At 37.6% G+C, this 25,114-nt stretch overlaps 1 pseudogene; it reads left to right on the top strand.

Annotated features, from left to right (window-relative positions):
* Window positions 1–486: 486 nt before the first annotated feature.
* Window positions 487–587, top strand: LOC131822520 (U6 spliceosomal RNA; annotated as a pseudogene).
* The last annotated feature ends 24,527 nt before the right edge of the window (window positions 588–25,114 follow it).

Raw genomic sequence — 25,114 nt, 5'->3', positions numbered from 1 at the left:
CAGATCTTCACAAAGAAAGCATATTAGAATGTCATATGAAGTGTATAAGTGAGGGTAAAATAACTCATCTTTCTACATGATGTAATAGATAACAGTTTACCAAATTAATAATAGGGGATAATGTATTTGATTATGTAAGCTAGTGTATAAGTTAAATGAAGGAGAACACTAGAACTAGATGGGAGAGTGAGGAATTAGGAAATTTTATTATAAAGAATATAATACAAAATTATAAAGAATTTGCAATGCCTGTGAAGTGAATTCATTATTTAAAAGTAGATTTGTATGAATTATAAATGTATATTGCAAACTCTAATCCAAATCCAAAAAGAAAGTACAAAATAATACAATATATAACATGAATGCAAATATATATAAAACCACTATTTTTATTCCATATGTAATATATAGAGAAATACAATATATATTAAGATACAATATATTAAGGAAGGGAAGAAATGAGTCATGTAAGAAACAATACAATGGTTGCTTTGACAGCATACACACTAAAAAGAGAAAAGACAAAGAAGATTAGCATACCCCTACAAAAGGATGACATGAAAATTCATGAAGAGCTCCATTTTTTTAAATGACAACAAAAACATACTTACCTATTGTTACTTTGAATGTGAATGGACAAACTGCTCCAATCAAAAGTCATATGATGACAGATGGAATACAAAAGTAAGACCCCAAAATATTCTGCCTAAAAGAGACTTATTTTAGACTTAAAGACATGTGCAGATTCCATGCAATGGGGAAAAAACTCTACCTAGAGACACTATATACAGAGAGGAGAAGGAATTTGGGGGAAATTGGAAGGGAAGGTGAACCATGAGAGACTATGAATCCTGAAAAATAATCTGAGGGTTTTGAAGAGGCAGGGGGTGGGAGGTCAGGGTACCAGGTGGTGGGTATTATCGAGGGCACAGATTGCATGGAGCTCTGGGTGTGGTGCAAAAATATGAATACTGTTATGCTGAAAATAAATAAAAAATAAATTTAAAGAAAGTGATACCAAATCCATAGTTTTTGAGAATTCAATAAAATAATGGCTATAAAAAAATAGGGACACTATAAATAACACCATAAAATAACACTATAAAATAAAATAAAAAGGAGACAGTTCAACAAGATTATATATAACAATTGTAAATAGTTAGGCATTCAACATGGAAGCACCCCAAGACATAAGTAGTTAATAACAAACATAAAGGAACTAACCCTTTATAGTACAACAATAGTAAGGGTCTTCAACACATCACCTGATGTGTTGGGGACTTACACATCACCCGAACTGAAAATCAACAAGGGAACAATGGCTTTGAATGATACATTGGACCAAGTGGACTTAAGAGGTACACTGTGAATAGTCCATCCTGAAACAGCCGAATACACATTCTTTGCACGTGCACATGGAGCATTCTCCAGAATCGATCACATACAGGGTCAAAAAACCAATCTCAAAATATTCAGAAAGATAAAAGTCATACTATGGTTTTTTTTTTCACCATAATGCTATGAAACCAGAAATCAAACACAAGAAGAAATCTGGAAGGCCCACTAGTACATGGAGTTTATTTATCATGATAATAAACCAAGAAATCAAAGAAGAAATCAAAAAGTACATGGAAAGAAACAAAAATTAAAATACAATCATCCAAGAAAGTTGGTCCTTAAAGGGAAGTACCTAGTATTACAGACCTACCTTAAGAAGCAAGACAAATGCCAAGTAAACAGCCTAGAATTCTATCTAAAGAAGATCAGAAAATGAACAACAAACAAAACCCATACCAGCAAAAGGAAAAAAATAATAAGGATTCAGGCAAAAATAAATGATAGAGGAACTAAACAAAATAGAACAGATCATCAAAATCAGGAAATGGTTCTTTGAAAAGATAAAAAAAAAATGATTTATCTCCAACAACTCATTAAAAAAAAAAAAAAGAAAGGGCCAAGGGAGGGAGGAAGAGAGGAAGAAAGGAACGAGAAAAAGGAAGGAAGGGACTCAAAATCACAAAGTGGAGAAAATCCATTATCACAGAAATGCAACTGTAAGAGAATATTATGAAAAACTATGCATTAGGAAGGTGAAGATGGCGGGGGAGTAGGAGGAGGCACCTTTTCAACCGGTACCCCAAAGTGAGCTGATTACCTACCAAAGAACTCCAATCACCCATGAAATCAGCCTGAGATCAGAATTATAAACGTCTGGATCCCTACAGGGGAAGAAGACACCAGTGGGCAGGTAAAGTGGAGTGGGAACAGTGACTGATATTGGAAGATAAACAAAAGGGGGAGGGAGCCACCAGAGGCGACTGGTTGGAAAGTAATACCCCAATACGAGTGAGAGTGCCCTGCGTCTGGGGACCAGCATTAACTTGGAGACTGGTTGAAAGCACTCCAAAAGAGCAAAGGATCTTGGGGGGAAATTGTGGGAATCAAAGTGGCTAGGGACAGGGGCTTAAGTCCCCGGTTGATAAGCCTCCCCGGCGCTGAGGCAGAGATAGTGTGGCCGAGACACCAACTCTTGGTCCCTAAGCCACCAGCATGCCCAAGAATGCATGGGTTCTAACTCCTGTGAGGGTATGGGAGCCACACTAGTCGGCAGAATGCGCGAGCCCTACCACAAACCTTGAGATAGGTGCCCATATCCCTCATGCTCCCCTGAGTTACAAAGGCCAAGCTGGTGCTCTTTGACCCACGCCATTGTTTAAAAGCCTAGGCCGCACACCCCAAACTCTTCCCTGACAGGTGCGCAAAAGCCAAGCCTGGTGCTTACAGGCCTGTGCCCTGATCTCAGTGCCTGAGACTCACGCATAACCCATAGCCACCTCTGAAAGAGGTGCGCACAAGCAGGGCACTCCGAGCCCAGGCCAGTGGCAAAATCTGTGTGCAATCACTGCTTGGAACCTCTCTGGCGGTTCGGATCTCCCAGACAGCCGCCACTGCCTTGGCTTTGGGTACAAGCAAAAGATCCTGCACCCACAGGGTCTGCAACTTGGAACCTGCTCTGCCAGCAGCCAAAGAGGAACTTATTTTGGCTCTGCACCCAGGCTGAGGCTTCTCTCTGAGAGGGAGCTCAGTGTGTGGTTTGTTTTCCTCTAAAACTACAAAAACCATCAAAGGCGGTCAAGGTGAGAGAAAAAAAAAAGTGAACAAACATAAAGACCACCAGAGAACAAAAGCCTAAGAAAAAAAAAAAAAAACAGTTTCCTCAGAGCCCACCCCCTTGAGGGGGGGCTGGAGGACTTAACTCAGGAAACAACACTGACTGACAACCCACGTGGCAGGCCCCTCCCCCACAAAACAAAGAAAGAAAAAAAAAGAGGGAAAAAAAAGGACTACAAGAGAACAACCACTACTTCATAGGAAAACTTGTATTGTTCACTCGTTTCCACTATTCCAGTTAATTTTTTTTAACACATAGATCATTTTTTAACCTATTTACCATCACAGCAAGCTGTACAGTACATCAAATTCCATAATACCTTTTAACTTTTTGATACATACACCTATGTTTTTCTTTTGCATTTTTATTTTTTGAATTCAATTTTTTATTTTTTTATTTTTTTTAATTAATTTTTAAAATTTTAGTTTAGTTTAGTCTACTTTATTCCTTTATATTTTTATCCTTTAATATTCATATAGAGTTAAACTTCAAAGTAATCCCCTTTCACCAATCAATACTACCCCTATAGGTAAACCAATTTTTAATCCCCTTTATCTTAGGAAAGCTGAGTTCTTTAACAAAGATATCAAGATACATCCAGGAAGAATCAAAACAACCTTCCTCACACACACTGAGAATTTATAAGAACTCTCCCATCTTCTTCCACCAGTGTTTCTGTGTTTGCTGTGTTTGTCCTGATAGCATATAAATTTTGCACTTGGGGTTCTTTTTGACGAGGTTCTTTCTTTATTTGCATATATATTTTTTTCTCTTGTCATATACTTGTATCAGACATTTTATCTCTTTTTGCTTGTCTACTTCATAAATCTTACCTTGAGGCCCATCTGGGATGAACTTTCTTTTTCATCTTCCCTTTCTTTCCTTTCTCTCTCTCTCTCTCTCTCTCTCTCTCTTTCTCTTTCTCTCTCTCTTGTTTTTCTTTTCTTTCTTTTTCTTTTTCTTTTCTTTTGTCCCTCGTTTGGGTGGGGAATCCTGATTGCTCAGAAGTATTCCAGGATGTACCTTGACTGCACCACCATTGATACATCCAGCTACATCTGTTCAGTCATCTTCCACCAAATTGACTAGGAGGAGGAATGCCCAACAGAACAAAAATACAGAGAATAGACCTTCTGCAACAGAGGTAATGGATATCAACATAGACAATATGTCGGAAAGAGAATTCCGGCTAACAATTATCCAGGCAATAGCTAGGTTGGAGAATGCCATGGATGACCAAACAGAATTGAGTAAGGCCGAATTGAAAGCGACCACACAGGATGTTCACAATGTTAGGGAAGAGATTAAAGCTACCAGGGAGGATGTCCACAATGCTTTCAATGAGTTCCAATCTAATCTAAACTCTCTCAAAGCTAGGGCAACTGAGACAGAAAATAGAATTAGTTATATGGAAGACAAACAGATAGAGAGAAAGGATCAGGAGAAAACCTGGAACAAACAGCTTAGAAACCATGAAAACAGAATCAGGGAAATAATGCGATGAAGTGTTCCAACGTCAGAATTATTGGAATCCCTGAAGGGGAGAAGAAAGAAAGAAGATATGGTGGAACTAGTGCTTCATTAAAATTTTCCCAACCTTGCGAATGGAACCAGCGTTCATGTACTAGAGGCTGAACGGTCTCCACCCAAGATTATACATTCCAAAAAAAAACATCACGACGCCTGATAGTCAAATTGAGGAATTGTAATTGTAGGTATAATCTCTGGAAAGCTGCCAGGGCAACGAGGCTCCTTACTTACAGAGGGAAGCCCATCAGAATAATGTCAGACCTGTCCACAGAGACCTGGCAAGCCAGAAGAGGCTGGCAAGATATATTCAGGACACTAAATGAGAAGAACATTCATCCAAGAATACTTTATCCAGCAGGACTGACATTCAAAATGGATAGAGAGATAAAGAGTCTTCAAGACCGGCAAGGCTTAAAGATTTTGCAAACACCAAGCCAACACTGCAGGAAATATTAAGGGGGGTTCTATAAAAGAGGAACAATCTCAAAAAAAAGCATTGAACAGAAATATAGAGACAATCTACAAAAAGAAAGACTTCAATGGTAACTCGATGTCAATAAAAATATATCTATCAATAATCACTCTCAATGTGAATGGCCTAAATGCACCCATAAAATGGCACCGGGTTGCAGATATATAAAACGACATGACCCGTCCATATGCTGTCTACAATAGACTCTTTTTGAACATAAAGATACACCCAGACTCAAAGTGAAGGGATGGAGAAGCATCTTTCATGCCAATGGGCCTCAAAAGAAGGCTGGGGTAGCGATTCTCATATTAGATAAATTAGATTTCAAACTAAAGACTGTGGTCAGAGATACAGAAGGACACTACATAATCCTTAAAGGGACTATCCACCAAGATGATCTAACAATTGTAAATATCTATGCCCCCAATATGGGAGCAGCCAATTACTTAAGAAAACTGTTAATCAAGATAAAGAGTCATATTGATATGAATACACTAATCATAGGAGATCTTAAAACACCTCTCTCAGAAATAGACAGATCATCGAAGCAGAAAATCAATAAAAAACAAGAGCATTGAATGACACATTGGACCAGATGGACCTCATAAATATATACAGAATTCCACCCTAAAACAACAGAATACTCATTCTTCTCAAGTGCACATGGAACCTTCTCCAGAATAGATCACATTCTGGGTCACAAATCAGGACTCAACCGATACCAAAACACTGAGATGATTCCCTGCACATTCTAAGATCACAATGCTTTGAAACTGGAACTCAATCACAAGGAAAAGTTCCGAAGGAACTCAAACACCTGGAAGCTAAAGACCACCTTGCTTAATTTTTGGATCAACCAGGAGATCAAAGAAGAACTGAAACAATCCATAGAAACCAATGGAATTAAGACACTTCGGTCCAAAACCTATGGGATACAGCAAATGTGGTTCTAAGAGGGAAATATATAGCCATCCAAGACTCCCTCAAAAAAATTGAAAAATCCAGAATACACCAGCTGTCTATACACCTTAAAGAACTGGAGAATCAATAACAAATCAAACCAACTCCACACATAAGGGAAATCATCAAGATTAGAGCTGAGATCAATGAGATAGAAATCAGAGATACAGTAGAACATATCAATGACACTAGAAGGTGGTTTTTTGAAAGAATCAATAAGATCGATAAACAATTGGCCACATTAATCCAAAAGTAAAGAGAGAAATCCCAAATTCATAAAATTATGAATGAAAAGGGAGAGATCACAACTAACAACAAGGAAGTAGAAACAATCACCAGAAGTTATTACAATCACCAGAAGTTATTATCAACAGTTATATTCCAATAAGCTTAGCAACCTAGATGAAATGGATGCATTCCTGGAAAAATATAAACTACCAAAATTGAACCAGGAAGAAATCAACAACCTGAATAGACTGATATCTAATAACGAGATTGAAGCAGTGATCAAAACCTCCCAAAAAACAAGAGCCCAACACCTGATGGATTCCCTGGGGTATTCTACCAAACCTTCAAAGAAGAAATAACACCTATTCTCCTGAAGCTGTTTCAAAAAACTGAAGCAGAAGGGAAACTTCTAGACTCTTTCCATGAAGCCAGCATTACCGTGATCCCCAAACCACGCAAAGACTCCACCAAAAAGGAGAATTTCAAACCAATATACTGATGAATATGGATGCTAATTTTCTCAACAAGATCCTAGCCAACAGGATCCAACAACACATTAAAAACATTATCCACCATGACCAGGAGGGATTCATCCCTGGGCTACACGGATGGTTCAACATTCGCAAATCAATCAATGTGATACAACAAATTAATATGAGAAGAGAGAAGAAACAGGGTCCTCTCAATTGATGCAGAAAAATCATTTGACAAAATCCAGCATCCACTCCTGATGAAACCGCTTCAAAGTATATGAATAGAGGGAACATTCCTGAACCTCATCAAATCTATCTATGAAAGACCCACAGCAAATATTATCCTCAATGGGAAAAAGCTTGAAGCCTTCCTGTTGAGATCAGGAACAAGACAAGGATGCCCAATTTCACCACTCTTGTTCAACATAGTATTAGAAGTCCTAGAAACAGCAATGAGAAAACAAAGAGAAATAAAAGGTATACAAATTGGTAATGAAGAAGTCAAACTCTCTCTCTTCACAGATGACATGATTCTTTATATGGAAGACCCAAAGACTCCAAACCCATACTAAGAACCCATACAACAATTCAGCAAGGTCGCAGGATACAAAGTCAATGTGCAGAAATCAGTGGCTTTCTTATACACTAACAATGAAAATACAAAAATGGAAATTAGAGAATCGATTCCATTTAATCTAGCACCAAGAACCATAAGGTACCTGAGAAGAAACCTAACCAAAGAGATAAAGGATCTGTACTCGAGGAACTACAGAACACTCATGAAAGAAATTGAAGAAGACACAAAAAGATGGAAGACCATTCCATGCTCTTGAATCAGAAGAATAAACATTGTTAAAATGTCTATACTGCCTAGGGCAATCTATACTTTTAATGCCATTCCGATAAAAATTCCACCAGTATTCTTCAAAGAGCTGGAGCAAATAATCCAAAAACTTGTATGGAATCAGAAGAGACCCTGAATTGCTAAGGAAAGGTTGAAAAACAAAACAAAAAAAAAGCTGGGGGCACACATTATCTGATTTCAAGCTTTACTACAAAGCTGTGATCACCAAGACAGCATGGTACTGGCATAAAAACAGAAACATAGACCAGTGGAACAGATAGAGAGTCCAGATATGGACCTTCAACTCTACGGTCAATTAATCTTCGACAAAACAGGAAAAAATATACAGTGGAAAAAAGACAGTCTCTTTAATAAATGGTGCTGAGAAAACTGGACAGCTATATGTGGAAGAATGAAGCTCGGCCATTCTCTTACACCATACACAAAGATCAACTCAAAATGGATAAAAGACCTCAATGTGAGACAGAAATCCATCAGAATCCTAGAGGAGAACATAGGCAGTAATCTCTTCGATATCAGCCACAGCAACTTCTTTCAAGACATGTTTCCAAATGCAAATGAAACTAAAGCGAAAATAACTTTTGGTACTTCATCAAAATCAAAAGGTTCTGCACAGCAAAGGAAACAGTCAACAAAACAAAGAGGCAACCCACAGAATGGGAGAAGATATTTGCAAATGACAGTACAGACAAAAGGTTGATATCCAGGATCTATAATGAACTCCTCAAACTCAACACACACGAAACAGGCAAACATATCAAAAAATGAGAAGAAGATATGAACAGATACTTCTCCAATGAAGACATACAAATGGCTATCAGACACATGAAAAAATGTTCATCATCACTAGCCCTCAGGGAGATTCAAATTAAAAACACATTAAGATATCACCTTACACCACTTAGAATGGCCAAAATTAGCAAGACAGGAAGCAACATGTGTTGAAGAGGATGTGGAGAAAGGGGAACCCTCTTACACTGTTGGGAATGTAAGATGGTGCAGCCTCTTTGGAGAACAGTGTGGAGATTCCTCAAAAAATTAAAAATAGAACTTCCCTATGACCCTGTCATTGCACTCCTGGGTATTTCCCCCAAAGGTGCAGATGTGAAAAGAAGGGCCATCTGTACCCCCAATGTTTATAGCAGCAATGGCCACGGTCGCCAAACTATGGCACGAACCAAGATGCCCTTGAAAGGACAAATGGATAAGGAAGATGTGGTCCATATACACTATGGAGTATTATGCCTCCATCAGAAAGGATGAATACACAACTTTTGTAGCAACATGAACGGGACTGGAAGAGATTATGCTGAGTGAAATAAGTCAAGCAGAGATAGTTAACTATCATATGGTTTCCCTTATTTGTGGAGCATAACACATAGCATGGAGGACATGGAGAGTTAGAGAGGAGAAGGGAGTTGGGGGAAATTGGAAGGGGAGGTGAATCATGAGAGACTATGGACTCTGAAAAACAATCTGAGGGTTTTGAAGGTGCGGGGGGGGGGGTTGGGGTACCAGGTGGTGGGTATTATAGAGGGCACGAGTTGCATGGAGCACTGGGTGTGGTGCAAAAATAATGAATACTATTATGCTGAAGGTAAAAAATAAATTTTAAAAAAATCCTAAAAAAAAAACTATGCAAACAAATTAACCTAAAAGAAATTGATAAATTCCTAGAAATATAGCATGCCCAATATGAAGCAGAAAGACATAAAATATTTGACAGGGTCAATATTCTGCAAGGAGATTTAAATGACAATCCCCCAACAAACAAAATGTCCAGGGCCAGATGGCTTCACAGACAAATTCTACCAAACATTCAAAGAAGAGTTAATACCTATTACCAAACTACTCCCAGAGAAAGAAGAAGGACCTCCAAATTCATTATCTGAGACCAGCATTACCTTGACACCGAAATGACATAAAAACCCCATAAAACAAAACCAGCTGATGGAGAACTACAGGTTAATATCTCTGACAATGTTTAATGGAAGAAACCTCAACAAAATATTAGCAAACTGATTCCAAAAATACATTAAAAAATTATTTATACAGGAAAGTGGGACTTATTCCCAAAATGCAAGGGTTGGTAATTACTTGAAAATCAATCAATATGATATATCACATCAATAAGAGAAAGAATGAAATCTCTATTATCATTTCAAAAGGTACAGAAAAAGCATTTGACCAAGTACAATATCTACTCATGATTAACACCCTCAACAAAGTAGATTTAGAGGAAATATGCCTCCACATAATAAGAGCCATATGTGACAAATACACAGCTGACATAATGATGAAAACAGAATATTAATTTCTTCAATGATCAGGAACAGGTTATGGATATTCACTCTCATGCCTTAAAGGCAATACAGTATTAGAAGTCATACTAGATCTAAAGCAGTCAGACAAAAAAAAGGCATTTGTATTTGTAAGGAAGAAATAAAACATTCACTGTTTGCAGGTGACATGATACACTGTATATAAAACTGAGAAGATTCCACCACAAAACTTCTAGAACTGTCACATGAATTCAGTATCACAGGATATAATACCAATATGCAGAAATCTGTTGCATTTCTAGACACTAATAATGAAGTAGTAGAAAGAGAAGTTAAGGAAGCAATACTATTAAACAGCATGGAAATTCCTCAAAAAGTTGAAAATAGAACTACCCTATGGCCCAGCAATTGTATTACTTGGTATTTACCCTAAAGACACAAATGTAGCTATCCGAAGGGGCATATGCACCCGAATGTTTCTAGCAGCAATGTCCACAATAGCCAAACTATGGAAAGAACCTAGGTGTGCATCCATAGATGAATTAATAAAGAAGATGTGGTATATATTATACAATAGAATACTATGCAGCCATCAAAAGAAATGACATCTTGCCATTTGTGATGACATGGATGGAACTAGAGTGTATTATGCTTAGTGAAATAAGTCATTCAAAGAAATACAACTATCATATAATCTCCCTGATATGAGGAAGTTGAGATGCAATTTAGGGGATTTAAGGGGTAGGAAAATAAAATAAACAAGATGGGATCAGGAGGGAGATAAACCATAAGTGACTCTTAATCTCACGAAACAAACTGAGGGTTGCCAGGGAGTGGGGGATGAAGAGGATGGTGGGATTATGAACATGGGAAAAGTATGTTCATGCTGTGAAGTGTGTAAACCTGGAGATTCACAGACCTGTATCCCTGGGGCTAATAATACACCATATATCAATGAAAAAAATTAAACTAAAAAAAAAGAAATGCAACTAATTTCTGTATATTAACTTTGTATCCTGAATTTTTATTTAATACATTTATTAATTTATTAGCTTTTGAGGGGAATGTTTTGTGTTCTTTCATCTGCAAATAGTGGATTTTTTTTTTTCTTTTTTACCAATTAGGATGCCTTTTATTCCTTTCTCTTGTTTGATTGCTATGGCTAGCACTTTCAGTGCATTGTTGAAAAAACACAGTGAGAATAGACAATCTCTGTCTTTTAGTTGGACATCTCCTAGTAAACCATTTTAAATATCTAAGTGTTTGTTTAAATATCTTTGTTTGTTTGTTTGTTTGTTTGTTTTTGTTGTCTTAGGTCTTGATTTCTTACTAAATATTTTAGGGTCATTCTATCAGGATTTGCCTTGGAGATTAAAATTGACATATTAGATTGGTTTAATGCCAGCCTCATTTTAAAACTATGTAAAAACTTTGATTGTCTTCACCCTTGCTTTTTGTCTTTGTTATCACAAATTACATCTTTATTCACTGTACTCCCACTAACACAGATTTATAATTATTTCTTTATACATCAAGATTTGAAATCAGATAAGACAGATATAATTACTGCATTAATTTAATCTTGTAACAAATTTCTACAAATATACAGGATTAAAACAAAACAAATTATTCTCTTAACAGTTCTGGATATCAGAAATTCAAAATCCATCTTACTGGGCTGAAGTCAAGGTGTCAGAAAGACTGGCTCATCTAGAGTCTCTGCTGGGATAACACATTTTCTTGACCTTTCAATTTAGTAGCTGCCTGTATTCCTTCCTTCATGGCCTCTTTATTCTCAATTTAATCACTCCATTGCTCTTTTCTTTTTACGTCTTTCTCTTCTGACTATGGCTTCTCCTACATTCCTCTTACAAGGAACATGTTGAGACTGCTCAAATAACCCAAGATAATTTCCTCATCTCAAGGCTCTTAACTTATACATATTTGTCACATCCCTTTTGCCAGATTAGATAATATGCACAGGATCTGTAGTCTAGAGTGTGGACATATTTTGGGTCTATAATCAGTCTACCATGGCTCAAACAAAAAATACTTTTAAGCTGTATTTAAGTTGTACTTACCTATACACGTTTACTGATGCTCTTTCTGTTAGTAAATCTAAGTTACTGTCAAATATGTAGGAAGGCCTCCCTTCAGGAGTTTTTTCCTCTTGGAGAACAGATATATTAATAAAGATTCTGTTTTTGTTTATCTTGGGTTGTTCCAATTTTGTCTTCATTTCAAAAGAATAATAACAATAATGAACTGATAAATTAACAATAATTACCTATTTGTCTTCATTTTCAAAAGATGATTTTGTTGTATTTAAAATTTTGGGTTGACATTTTTTTCTTTCTGTTTTAGAATATATCATCCCTGTGCCTCTGGCCTGCATGATTTTTGATAAGAAATATGTTGTTAATCTAATTTAGAATATCTGGTTTGTGATGGATTATTCTTCTCTTGTGGCCTCCAAGACTCTCTCTTTGTCTTTGATTTTAATAGTTTAATTATAATATGTCTTATTGTGGATCCCTTTGAATTCTACCTTACTTTGAGCTTGTTTAGCTGGTCAGATGTGTAATTGACGATTTTCATCAAATTTGGTTATTTCTTTTGTTTCTGTTTTTTTTTAATAGCTATTAAAAATTGTTTAAATTCTATTTAGTTAACATATTGGGTAATAGTGGCTTCTAGACCAGAGTTTATTAATTCATCACTTATATATAACACACAGGGTTCATAATAACAGGTGCATTGCTTAATACCCATCAACCATACAGCCGATCCTCCATCCCTCTCTCTCCATCAACCCTCAATTTGTTCTCTATTATTATCAGTGTCTTATGGTTTGCTTCCCTCTCTTTCCCCCCCTTCAACTATGTACATCTTTTTTATTCTTAAATTGCGCATAAGAGTGATATCATGTGGTATTTATCATTCTCTGACTTATTTCACTTAGCATGAATTGAGCACCAACCACATCATTGCAAATTGCAAGATTTTATTGTTTTTTTAATGTCTGATTAATATCCCAGTGTGTGCCTGTGTGCGCATGTGTGTGTGTGTGTGTGTGTGTGTGTAGATATAGATTATCAAAACTCCAGTGACATATCATCTCACGCCTTCAGAATGGTTAAAAATTAACAACACAATCAACAACAGGTGCTGGCAAGGATGTGGAGGAAAGATGAAAACTTTTGCACAGTTGGTGGGATGCAAACTAGTGAAGCCACTCTTGAAAACAGCAGGAAGTTCCTCAAAAAGTTAAAGCTAGAACTACCTTATGACCCAGCAATTGCCCTACTAGATATCTACTCAAAGAACATAAAAATGCAGATTCAAAGAGATACATGCATGCCAAAGTTTATAGCAGCATCACCAACAATATCTAAGTTATTGCAAGAGCCTAGTTGTCCATCAACTGACAAACAGTTAGAGAGGAAGTGGTATACAGATATGGCTGAGTTACTTATCAAAAAGAATGAAATTTTACCATTTCCAGTGACATGGATGGAGATAGAGAGTTTATGCTAAGAGATACAAGTCAGTTAGAGAAAGACAAATACCATGTGACTTCACTCATATGTGGAATTTAAGAAACAAACAAAGGGAAAAAGAGAGAGAGATAAATCAAGAAACAGACCCTTAACTCTAGAGAACACACTAATCGTTACCAGAGGGGAGGTGGATGGTGGATGGGTGAAATAGATGATGGAGATAAAGAGTACATTTACCATTATGAACACTGAGTAATGTGTGGATGTATTGAATCACTAAATTGTACACCTGAAACTAATATAACACTGTATAGTTCACTAACGAATTTAAATAAAAACGTAAAAAATAACAAATGTTTACTCCATTTATTAAAGAACCAGGATACAAACATGGATGATTTGTATACACTCTCTTGGAAGCTGGACCCCAGCACTTTAATAGAGAGAAATGACCAACACTCTAACCCTGATAATCTGGAAATAGTGGAAAGGGAAGAAATGAGGCCTAATGTTAGTCTAGACTGAGACTCACTGTGGTGAGTTCCCATGAAGGCACACAATCTTCCCATTCATGTCCTTCGGTGAGAGAATGTAGCCTTCAGTCCCATCATGAAGGAATACTGTGAGAGACCGAATACACTTCAGTTTTGCTAATTTTAGAAATGTCAGGAAAGCCCTGACATTGCCTTTCAGTAGCTCCCTAGGCACAGAATGACAAAGATAATTTCCAGGCTCTTCAGTCCGGGGCCCCTGAACAAAAAATCATGCTCAAAGATAGGATTGGGATCAAGTCTGAATAGGTGGGTTATGATAGCAGGTACTTACATGCAACCAATGACTGCGGTATTCTATGTTGTCAGTACATTCCAACTCATATTTTAAGCATGTTAAATTAAATAAATTATGGAGTCTAGAGTCTTAATCAATGTTATGCATTTAAGCTTTGATATATTTTCAGATGCTTCTGAGCCACATGACAGGTATACAACTGGCCAAGATTTCATACTCTGGTTCTATTAGCTAACTGAAAGAAAGAGACACACATACCAATATAAAATTCCACTAACCCCCTTCCCCATCTTAACTGTCTATATATGTTATTACTTTTGTGTCATGGCCAGTGCGATAAATTGACCAGGAACATGAGGGTAAGAGGATGGTGAAAGGAAATTAAGAGACAAAGATATGGGAGCAGGAGGAGCACTGAGTAGGATGTCCAACAGTGCTTATTTTATTCTACATCTTACAATCATTTATAAGGCACACCACAATAGGAGGAGTAATACATCAGTATCTAGTCAGACAACCACAAGGTCCTATATCAAGTTTACATTAACTACAAACAAATTTCGTGATGCCAGGTAGTCACGGCTAATGCCATTAGCTACCACTGATGCAAGATAATCAACCATGGAGTGGGTTATGGGAAGTACAAGAACAACAAGGACAAACTAAGAATTCATGACCATGACCACATTGTTCCCTTCTGTAGGGAGAGTGTGTGGGAAGACACGTAGGCGAGTGCATGACAGATAGCACAGACCCTTTCTCAGTGTTACTCAACTTCCCTGTCCCTAACCCCTTATAAAAGCGTCCTGACTTTAAAGGAGACCCAAGTCAGCGCCTGGTTTGATCCATGACTCCAACTATGCCATGGCCTCCAACACTTTTGAGCACTAAGATAGCTCAAAATTTTTTTAAAATATTTTATTTATTCATGAGATACAGAAGGAGAGAGAGAGAGGGAATAAGAAGCAGAGCAGGGAGCCCTATGCAGTGCTCAATCCCAGGACTCAGAGATAATGACCTGATACCGATGCAGTGCTCAATCCCAGGACTCAGAGATAATGACCTGAGACTGTGCCACCCACTTGCTTAAGAGTTTTAAAAGAAAAATAAAATGAAAGACCAAAAATAGAAGGGAAAAGGCCAAAGCTTTTTAAAGCAACAATAGCAATAGTAACTTCATCAAGATATAAATCTTCTGCACAGAAAGGAAACAGTCAATAAAACTAAGAGGCAATCCGTGGAATGGGAGAAAATATTTGCAAATGTCAGTACTGATAAAGGACTAGTATCCAAGATCTATAAAGAACTTTTGAAACTCAACACCCAACAACAAATAATCCAGTCAGGAATCAGGCAGAAACTAAGAACAGACACTTCTCCAAAGCAGACATACAAAAGGCTAACAGACTCAAGAAGAAAATGTTCAACATCACTAGCCTTCATGGAAATCCAAATTGAAACTACATTGAGATACCACCTTACACCAGTCAGAATGGCAAAAATTAACAAGTCAGAAAACAACAAATGTTGATGAGGATGTAGAAAAAGGGGAACCCTCTTACACTTATGGAGTGAATGCAAACTGGTAAAACCACTCTGGAAAAGTGTTGAGGTCACTCAAAACATTAAAAATAGAACTACCATAAGACCAAGAAACTGGATGACTAGGTATTTACTCCAAAGATACAGATGTAGTGAAATGCAGGGCCATATGCACCCCAATGTTCATAGCAGCAATGTCCATAATGGCCAAACGGTGGAATAAGCTGAGAAGGCCCTCAACAGATGAATGTATAAAGAATATGTGGTCCATATATACAATAGAATATTACTCAGCCATCAGAAAGGTAGAATATCCATCATTTACATCAGCATGGGTGGAACTGGGGGGATTATGCTAACTGAAATAAGTCAAGTCCTGGGATGACAGGAAAAACAAAATGAGAATGAAGAATCCTAATCACAGGAAGTCTTAAAAATCATATGGTTTAACTTATATATGTAAGATAAGGAATAGTGTAATGGACCACAGGTGAAGGAGGAGAAAACTAAAAGGGAAGAACTCAGAGAGGGAGACAAACCATGCAAGACTTTTGACTTTGGGAATCAAAATGAGGGCTACAGAAGGGAGGGTAACAGAGTGATGGGTATTAAGGAGGACATGTGTGGTGATTAAGACTGGGTATTATACCCAATTAATGAATCATTGAACACCACATCAAAAACTAATGATGCCTTATATGTTGGCTAATTTAATATAACTTAAAAAATCAGAAACTAGGTACAGCCTAACATTGAAGCATTTGTTTTCTTCTATGAAAACAAATAAATGCACACCAACTTAGAAACAAATATTCTATCTTACAGGATCACTACCTACATAATTATTTTTTTAATAAGCTAAATAGTTAAAGGATATAGATATATAAATCTATGATACTGATTTGGGATGACAGGAAAAACAAAATGAGAATGAAGAATCCCAATCACATGAAGTCTTAAAAAGAATTTTAAACTAGGGGGAGGAGTCAAGATGGCGGAGAAGTAGCAGGCTGAGACTACTTCAGCTAGCAAGAGATCAGCTAGATAGCTTATCTAAAGATTGCAAACACCTGAAAATCTATCAGCAGATCGAAGAGAAGAACAGCAATTCTGGAAACAGAAAAACAATCACTTTCTAAAAGATAGGACCAGCAGAGAAGTGAATCCAAAGCGACAGGAAGATAGACCCCAGGGGGAGGGTCCGGCTGCCGGCAAGCAGCAGAGCAACTGCGCACAAAATCAGGACTTTTAAAAGTCTGTTCCGCTGAGGAACATTGCTCCAGAGGCTAAACCGGGGCGAAGCCCACGCGGGGTCAGCGTGGCCTCAGGTCCTGCAGGGTCACAGAAGGATCGAGGGTGTCTGAGTGTCGCAGAGCTTGCGGGTATTGGAATGGGAAAGCCGGCTACAGAGACAGAGCCAACAGTAAGCTCACAGCTCAGTGTTACCTTGAACCAGCCACAGGCTCGGTGAACTCGGACTGCGGCTGGAAGTTAGGCAGACTGGAGTAATTGGTCACTGTTCTCTGAGGGCACACTGAGGAGTGCGGCCCTGGGCTCTTGGCTCCTCAGGGCCGGAGACCAGGAGGCCGCCATTTGTATTCCCGTCCTCGGGAACACTACGGAAAGCGCTCAGGGAACAAAAGCTCCTGAAAGCAAACCCGAGCGGATTACTCACCCTGGCCCGTGGTAAGGGGGGTGCAATTCTGTCTGGGGCAAAGACACGTGAGAATCACTACAACAGGCCCCTCCCCCAGAAGATAACAAGAAATCCAACTGAGACCAAGTTCACCTACCAAGGAGTGCAGACTCAATACCAAGGAGAGCAGCAGAATTCCAGAGGAGGAGAAAACAAGGCACAGAACTCATAGCTTTTTTCCTGTGGTTTTTATTAGTCTTGCAGTTAATTTAATTTAATTTTTTTTCTTTTAATTTTTTTCTTTTTTCTTTTTTTCTTTTTTTTTTTTTTTTTCACCTTCTGGTAAATTTGTTTTTTAACTTCTACCTTTTCCTTTTTTAAAAATTTTTAAACTAGTTTATCTAATATATATATTTTTCCTATTTATATTTTTCTTACTTGTTTTCTTTTTTTAATTCTTTTCTTTTCTTTTTTTTCTTTTTTTCTTTTTTTTTTCTTCTTCCTTTTTGAACCTCTTTTTATCCCCTTTCCCCCCCTCACGATTTGGGATCACTTCTAATTTGGTTAAAGCATATTTTCCTGGGCTGTTGCCACCCTTTTAGTATTTTACTTGCTCCTTCATATACTCTTTTCTGGACAAAATGACAAGACAGAAAAATTCAACACAAAAAAAAAGAACAAGAGGCAGTACCGAAGGCTAGGGACCTAATCAATACAGACATTGGTAATATGTCAGATCTAGAGTTCAGAATGACAATTCTCAAGGTTCTAGCCGGGCTCGAAAAAGGAATGGAAGTTATTAGAGAAACCCTCTCGAGAGATATAAAAGCCCTTTCTGGATAAATAAAAGAACTAAAATCTATCCAAGTTGAAATCAAAAAAGCTATTAATGAGGTGCAATCAAAAATGGAGGCTCTCACTGCTAGGATAAATGAGGCAGAAGAAAGAATTAGTGATATAGAAGACCAAATGACAGAGAATAAAGAAGCTGAGCAAAAGAGGGACAAACAGCTACTGGACTACGAGGGGGGAATTTGAGAGATAAGTGACACCATAAGACGAAACAACATTAGAATAATTGGGATTCCAGAAGAAGAAGAAAGAGGGGAGCAGAAGGTATACTGGAGAGAATTATTGGGGAGAATTACCCCAATATGGCAAAGGGAACGAGCACCAAAATTCAGGAGGTTCAGAGAACGCCCCTCAAAATCAATAAGAATAGGCCTACACCCCGTCAACCTAATAGTAAAATTTACAAGTCTCAGTGACAAAGAGAAAATCCTGAAAGCAGCCCGGGAAAAGAAGTCTGTAACATACAATGGTAAAAATATTAGATTGGCAACTGACTTATCCACAGAGACCTGGCAGGCCTAGTGCTCTGATATTTTCAGAGCAATAAACGAGAAAAACATGCAGCCAAGAATACTATATCCAGCTAGGCTATCATTGAAAATAGAAGGAGAGATTAAAAGCTTCCAGAACAAACAAAAACTGAAAGAATAGGCAAACACCAAACCAGCTCTACAGGAAATATTGAAAGGGGTCCTCTAAGCAAAGAGAGAGCCTACAAGTGGTAGATCAGAAAGGAACAGAGACCATATACAGTAACAGTCACCTTACAGGCAATAAAATGGCACTAAATTCATTTCTCTCAATAGTTTCCCTGAATGTTAATGGGCTAAATGCCCCTGTCAAAAGACACAGGGTATCAGAATGGATAAAGCAACAAAACCCATCTATATGTTGCCTCCAAGAAACTCATTTTAAGCCTGAAGACACCTCCAGATTTAAAGTGAGGGGGTGGAAAAGAATTTACCATGCTAATGGACATCAGAAGAAAGCAGGAGTGGCAATCCTTATATCAGATCAATTAGATTTTAAGCCAAAGACTATAATAAGAGGTGAGGAAGGACACTATATAATACTCGAAGGGTCTATCCAACAAGAAGATTTAACAATTTTAATATCTATGCCCCCAATGTGGGAGCAGCCAACTATATAAACCAATTAATAACAAAATCAAAGAAACACATCAATAATAATACAATAATAGTAGGGGACTTTAACACTCCCCTCACTGAAATGGACAGATCATCCAAGCAAAAGATCAGCAATGAAATCAAGGCCTTAAACAAAACACTGGACCAGATAGAAATCACAGATATATTCAGAACATTTCATCCCAAAGCAACAGAATACATATTCTTCTTTAGTGCACATGTAACATTATCCAGAATAGATCACATCCTCGGTCCTAAATCAGGACTCAACCAGTATCAAAAAATTGGGATCATTCCCTGCATATTTTCAGACCACAATTCTCTATAGCTAGAACTCAACCACAAAAGGAAGTTTGGAAAGAGCCCAAATACATGGAGACTAAACAGCATCCTTCTAAAGAATGAATGGGTCAACCGGGAAATTAAAGAAGAATTGAAAAAAATCATGGAAACAAATGATAATGAAAACACAACGGTTCAAAATCTGTGGGACACAACAAAGGCAGTCCTGAGAGGAAAATATATAGCGGTACAAGCCTTTCTCAAAAAACAAGAAAGGTCTCAGGTACACAACCTAACCCTACACCTAAAGGAGCTGGAGAAAGAACAAGAAAGAAATCCTAAGCCCAGAACGAGAAGAGAAATCATAAAGATCAGAGCAGAAATCAATGAAATAGAAACCAAAATAAAAATAGAACAAATCAACGAAAGTAGGAGCTGGTTCTTTGAAAGAATTAATAAAATTGATAACCCCGTGGCCCGACTTATCAAAAAGAAAAGAGAAAGGACCCAAATAAATAAAATCATGAATGAAAGAGGAGAGATCACAACTAACACCAAAGAAATACAAACTCTTATAAGAACATACTATGAGAAACTCTATGCCAATAAATTTGACAATCTGGAAGAAATGGATGCATTCCTAGAAACATATAAAATACCACAACTGAACCAGGAAGAAATAGAAAGCCTGAACAGAGCCATAACCAGTAAGGAGATTGGAACAGTCATTAAAAATCTCCAAACAGGTATGCCTGGGTGGCTCAGTTGGTTAAGCAGCTGCCTTCAGCTCAGGTCATGATCCCAGCATCCTGGGATAGAGTCCCACATCAGACTCCTTGCTTCGCAGGGAGCCTGCTTATCCCTCTGACTCTGCCTTCCACTCTGTCTGCCTGTGTTCGCTCTCACTCTCTCTCTGACAAAAAAAAAAAAAGAAAAATCTCCAAACAAACAAAAGCCCAGGGCCAGACGGCTTCCCGGGGGAATTCTACCAAACATTTAAAGAAGAACTAATTCCTATTCTCCTGAAACTGTTCCAAAAATTAGAAATGGAAGGAAAACTTTCAATCTCATTTTATGAGGCCAGCATCACCTTGATCCCAAAACCAGACAAGGATCCCATCAAAAAAGAGACCTATAGACCAATATCCTTGATGAACACAGATGCGAAAATACTCAACAAAATACTAGTCAATAGGATTCCGCAGTACATTAAAAGTTTATTCACCACGACCAAGTGGAATTTATTCCAGGGCTGCAAGGTTGGTTCAACATCCGCAAATCAGTCAATGTGATACAACACATCAATAAAAGAAATAACAAGAACCATATGATACTCTCAATAGATGCTGAAAAAGCATTTGACAAAGTACAGCATCCCTTCCTGATCAAAACTCTTCAAAGTGTAGCGATAGAGGGTACATACCTCAATATCATCAAAGCCATCTATGAAAAACCCACCACAAATATCATTCTCAATGGAGAAAAACTGAAAGCTTTTCCACTAAGGTCAGGAACACGGCAGGGATGTCCATTATCACCACTGCTATTCAACATCGTACTAGAGGTCCTAGCCTCAGCAATCAGACAACAAAAGGAAATTAAAGGCATCCAAATCGGCAAAGAAGAAGTCAAATTATCACTCTTTGCAGATGATATGATACTATATGTGTAAAACCCAAAAGACTCCACTCCAAAACTGCCAGAACTTGTACAGGAATTCAGTAAAGTGTCAGGATGTAAAATCAATGCACAGAAATCAGTTGCATTTCTCTACACCAACAGCAAGACAGAAGAAAGAGAAATTGAGAAGTCATCCCATTTACAATTGCACCCAAAACCATAAGATACCTAGGAATAAACCTAACCAAAGAGACACAGAATCTATACTCAGAAAACTATAAAGTACTCATGAAAGAAATTGAGGAAGACACAATGAAATGGAAAAATTTTCCATGCACCTCTATTGGAAGAATAAATATTGTGAAAATGTCTATGCTACCTAAAGCAATCTACACATTTAATGCAATTCCTATCAAAGTACCATCCATCTTTTTCAAAGAAATGGAACAAAAAATTCTAAAATTTATATGGAACCAGAAAAGACCTCGAATAGCCAAAGGGATATTGAAAAAGAAAGCCAACATTGGTGGCAGCACAATTCCGGACTTCAAGCTCTATTCCAAAGCTGTCATCATCAAGACAGCGTGGTACTGGCACAAAAACAGACACATAGATCAATGGAACAGAATAGAGAGCCCAGAAATAGACCCTCAAATCTATGGTCAACTAATCTTCGACAAAGCAGGAAAGAATGTCCAATGGAAAAAAGACAGCTTCTTCAATAAATGGTGCTGGGAAAATTGGACATCCACATGCAGGAAAATGAAATTGGACCATTTCCTTACACCACACACAAAAATAGTCTCAAAATGGATGAAGGACCTCAATGTGAAAGGAATCCATCAAAATCCTTGAGGAGAACACAGGCAGCAACCTCTTCGACCTCAGCCGCAGCAATATCTTCTTAGGAACAACGCCAAAGGCAAGCAAGGGCAAAAATGAACTATTGGGATTTCATCAAGATCAAAAGCTTTTTCACAGCAAAGGAAACGGTTAACAAAATCAAAAGACAACTGACAGAATGGGAGAAGATATTTACAAACAACATATCAGATAAAGGACTAGTGTCCAGAATCTATAAAGAACTTAGCAAAATCTACACCCAAAGAACAAATAACCCAATCAAGAAATGGGAAGAGGACATGAACAGACATTTCTGCAAAGAAGACATCCAGATGGCCAACAGACACATGAAAAAGTGCTCCGTATCACTCGGCATCAGGGAAATACAAATCAAAACCACAATGAGATATCACCTCACACCAGTCAGAATGGCAAAAATCAACAAGTCAGGAAATGACAGATTCTGGTGAGGATGTGGAGAAAGGGGAACCCTCCTACACTGTTGGTGGGAATGCAAGCTGGTGCAGCCATCTGGAAAACAGCATGGACGTTCCTCAAAATGTAGAAAATAGAACTTCCCTATGACCCTGCAATTGCACTACTGGGTATTTACCCTAAAGATACAAATGTAGTGATCCAAAGGGGCACATGCACCCAAATGTTTATAGCAGCAATGTCCACAATAGCCAAACTATGGAAAGAACCTAGATGTCCATCAACAGATGAATGGATCAAGAAGATGTGGTATATATACACAATAGAATACTATGCAGCCATCAAAAGAAATGAAATCTTGCCATATGCGACAACATGGATGGAACTAGAGCGTATCATGCTTAGCGAAATAAGTCAAGCAGAGAAAGACAACTTTCATATGATCTCCCTGATATGAGGAAGTGGTGATGCAACATGGGGGCTTAAGTGGGTAGGAGAAGAATCAATGAAACAAGATGGGATTGGGAGGGAGACAAACCATAAGTGACTCTTAATCTCACAAAACAAACTTAGGGGTGCGGGGGGGAGGGGGTTTAGGAGAAGGGGGTGGGATTATGGACATTGGGGAGGGTATGTGCTTTGGTGAGTGCTGTGAAGTGTGTAAACCTGGTGATTCACAGACCTGTACCCCTGGGGATAAAAATATATGTTTATAAAAAATAAAAAAATTTAAAAAAAAGAATTTTAAACTATTATTTAAAATGTAAGTATATTGGGGCGCCTGGGTGGCTCAGTGGGTTAAAACCTCTGTTTTCAGCTCAGTTCATGATCCCAGGGTCCTGGGACTGAGCCCCACATCGGCTCTCTGTTCTGCAGGGAGCCTACTTCCTCCTCTCTCTTTCTCTGCCTTCCTCTCTGCCTACTTGTGATCTCTGTCAAATAAATAAATAAAATCTTAAAAAAATAAAATGTATGTATATGTAACATAAAATTAACCATGTAAAATTTTAGGTATTCAGTTCAGTGACATCAAGTACACTCCCAATGTTCTGCAACCACTCCAAGCATTCATCCACAGTACTTCTTTCATTTTGCAAACTGAAATTTTCTCTACCCATAACCCTGTTAGTCCCCTAATCACTACTGGCAAACATTATTTTACTCTCATATACAATTTGTACTTCTGCAACTAGTTTTTCTCACTGAGCACATTTTCAAGAACATTTATTTCAAGCATATATTGTACCATGTGTCAGAATTTCTTCCCTTTTAAAGAATAGGTATTATTCCATTCAGAGGAATATACCATATTTTGTTTATCCCTTGATCCATCACAGACATTTTGGTATTTTCCACATCTTGGCTATTGTGAACAATAATTAAATTAATATGGGAGCACAAATATCTCCTTAATATTGTTTTGGATTCACAGACATACAGAAGTAGGACTATAGAACTATATGGTAATTTCATTTTTAATTTTTTGAGGAACCATTCTACTGTTTTCCATAGTAGCTACTCCATTCCACTTTCCCACCAGTAGTACACAAGGTTCCAATTTCTTCAAACAAAATTTCTTTTTGTGTTACTTTTAATACCAGGGTCATGGGGTGATATTCTTGTTTCAATTTCATTTCCCTAATAGTGACTTTGAGCATCTCTTCATGTACTTTTGGCCATTTGAATATCTTTTCTGTAGAAGTGTCTTAAGATTTTTGCCCAATTTAAAATTGCTTTGTGTTTTGTCATTGAGTTGTAGACATTTCCTATATATTATACATGCTCATTCCTTATTAGAATAGTTATCAAATAATTTCTCATTCTTTTCACACTTGTTGGCTCTGTCATTTGATGAATAGAAATTGATGTAGTCCCTTTCACCTATTTTTCCTTTTACTGTCAGTGCTTTGGATGTGCTATCCAAGAAATGGTTACCAAATCAAATCTCATGCAGACTCACCCTATGTTTTCTTCTAGTTTTCTAGTTTTAGGTCTTATGTTTAGGTATTTAATCCTCCTAAGGTGAATATTTTATGATGACATAAGGTAAAGGAGTACAAATTCACTCTTTTGTATCTGGATATGCAGTTTTCCTTGTATTTGTGGATGAAGAGATGTACGAGCCCATGAATGGTCTTAGAATATGTGTAGAAGATAAGAGGCCACATATTAAATGGTCTATTTCTGGACTGTCTGTTCTTTTCCATATCTGCTTTATGCTAGTAACACACTGCTTTCCTTACGGAAGCTTTGTGGTAAATTTTGGAATCAGGAAAATTCAAGACAACATAATTTTTTCTGTATCAAATGGCTTTAGTTATTTGAGATCCCTTGAGATTCCTTATGAACAATTGGATACAATCTTCTACTTACCCATAAATGTTGGCTCTCCATTCTGCAGATGATTTTTATTTAGACATTATTAAGACCACACAGCTGAGTGAACTCCACATGATAGAGGAATTGAAACCCTTATGTTTTATTT

The sequence above is a fragment of the Mustela lutreola genome, chromosome Y, assembly GCF_030435805.1.
Source record: "Mustela lutreola isolate mMusLut2 chromosome Y, mMusLut2.pri, whole genome shotgun sequence".
Classification (NCBI taxonomy): Eukaryota; Metazoa; Chordata; class Mammalia; order Carnivora; family Mustelidae; genus Mustela; species Mustela lutreola.
This window is presented reverse-complemented; position numbering and strand designations above follow the sequence as displayed.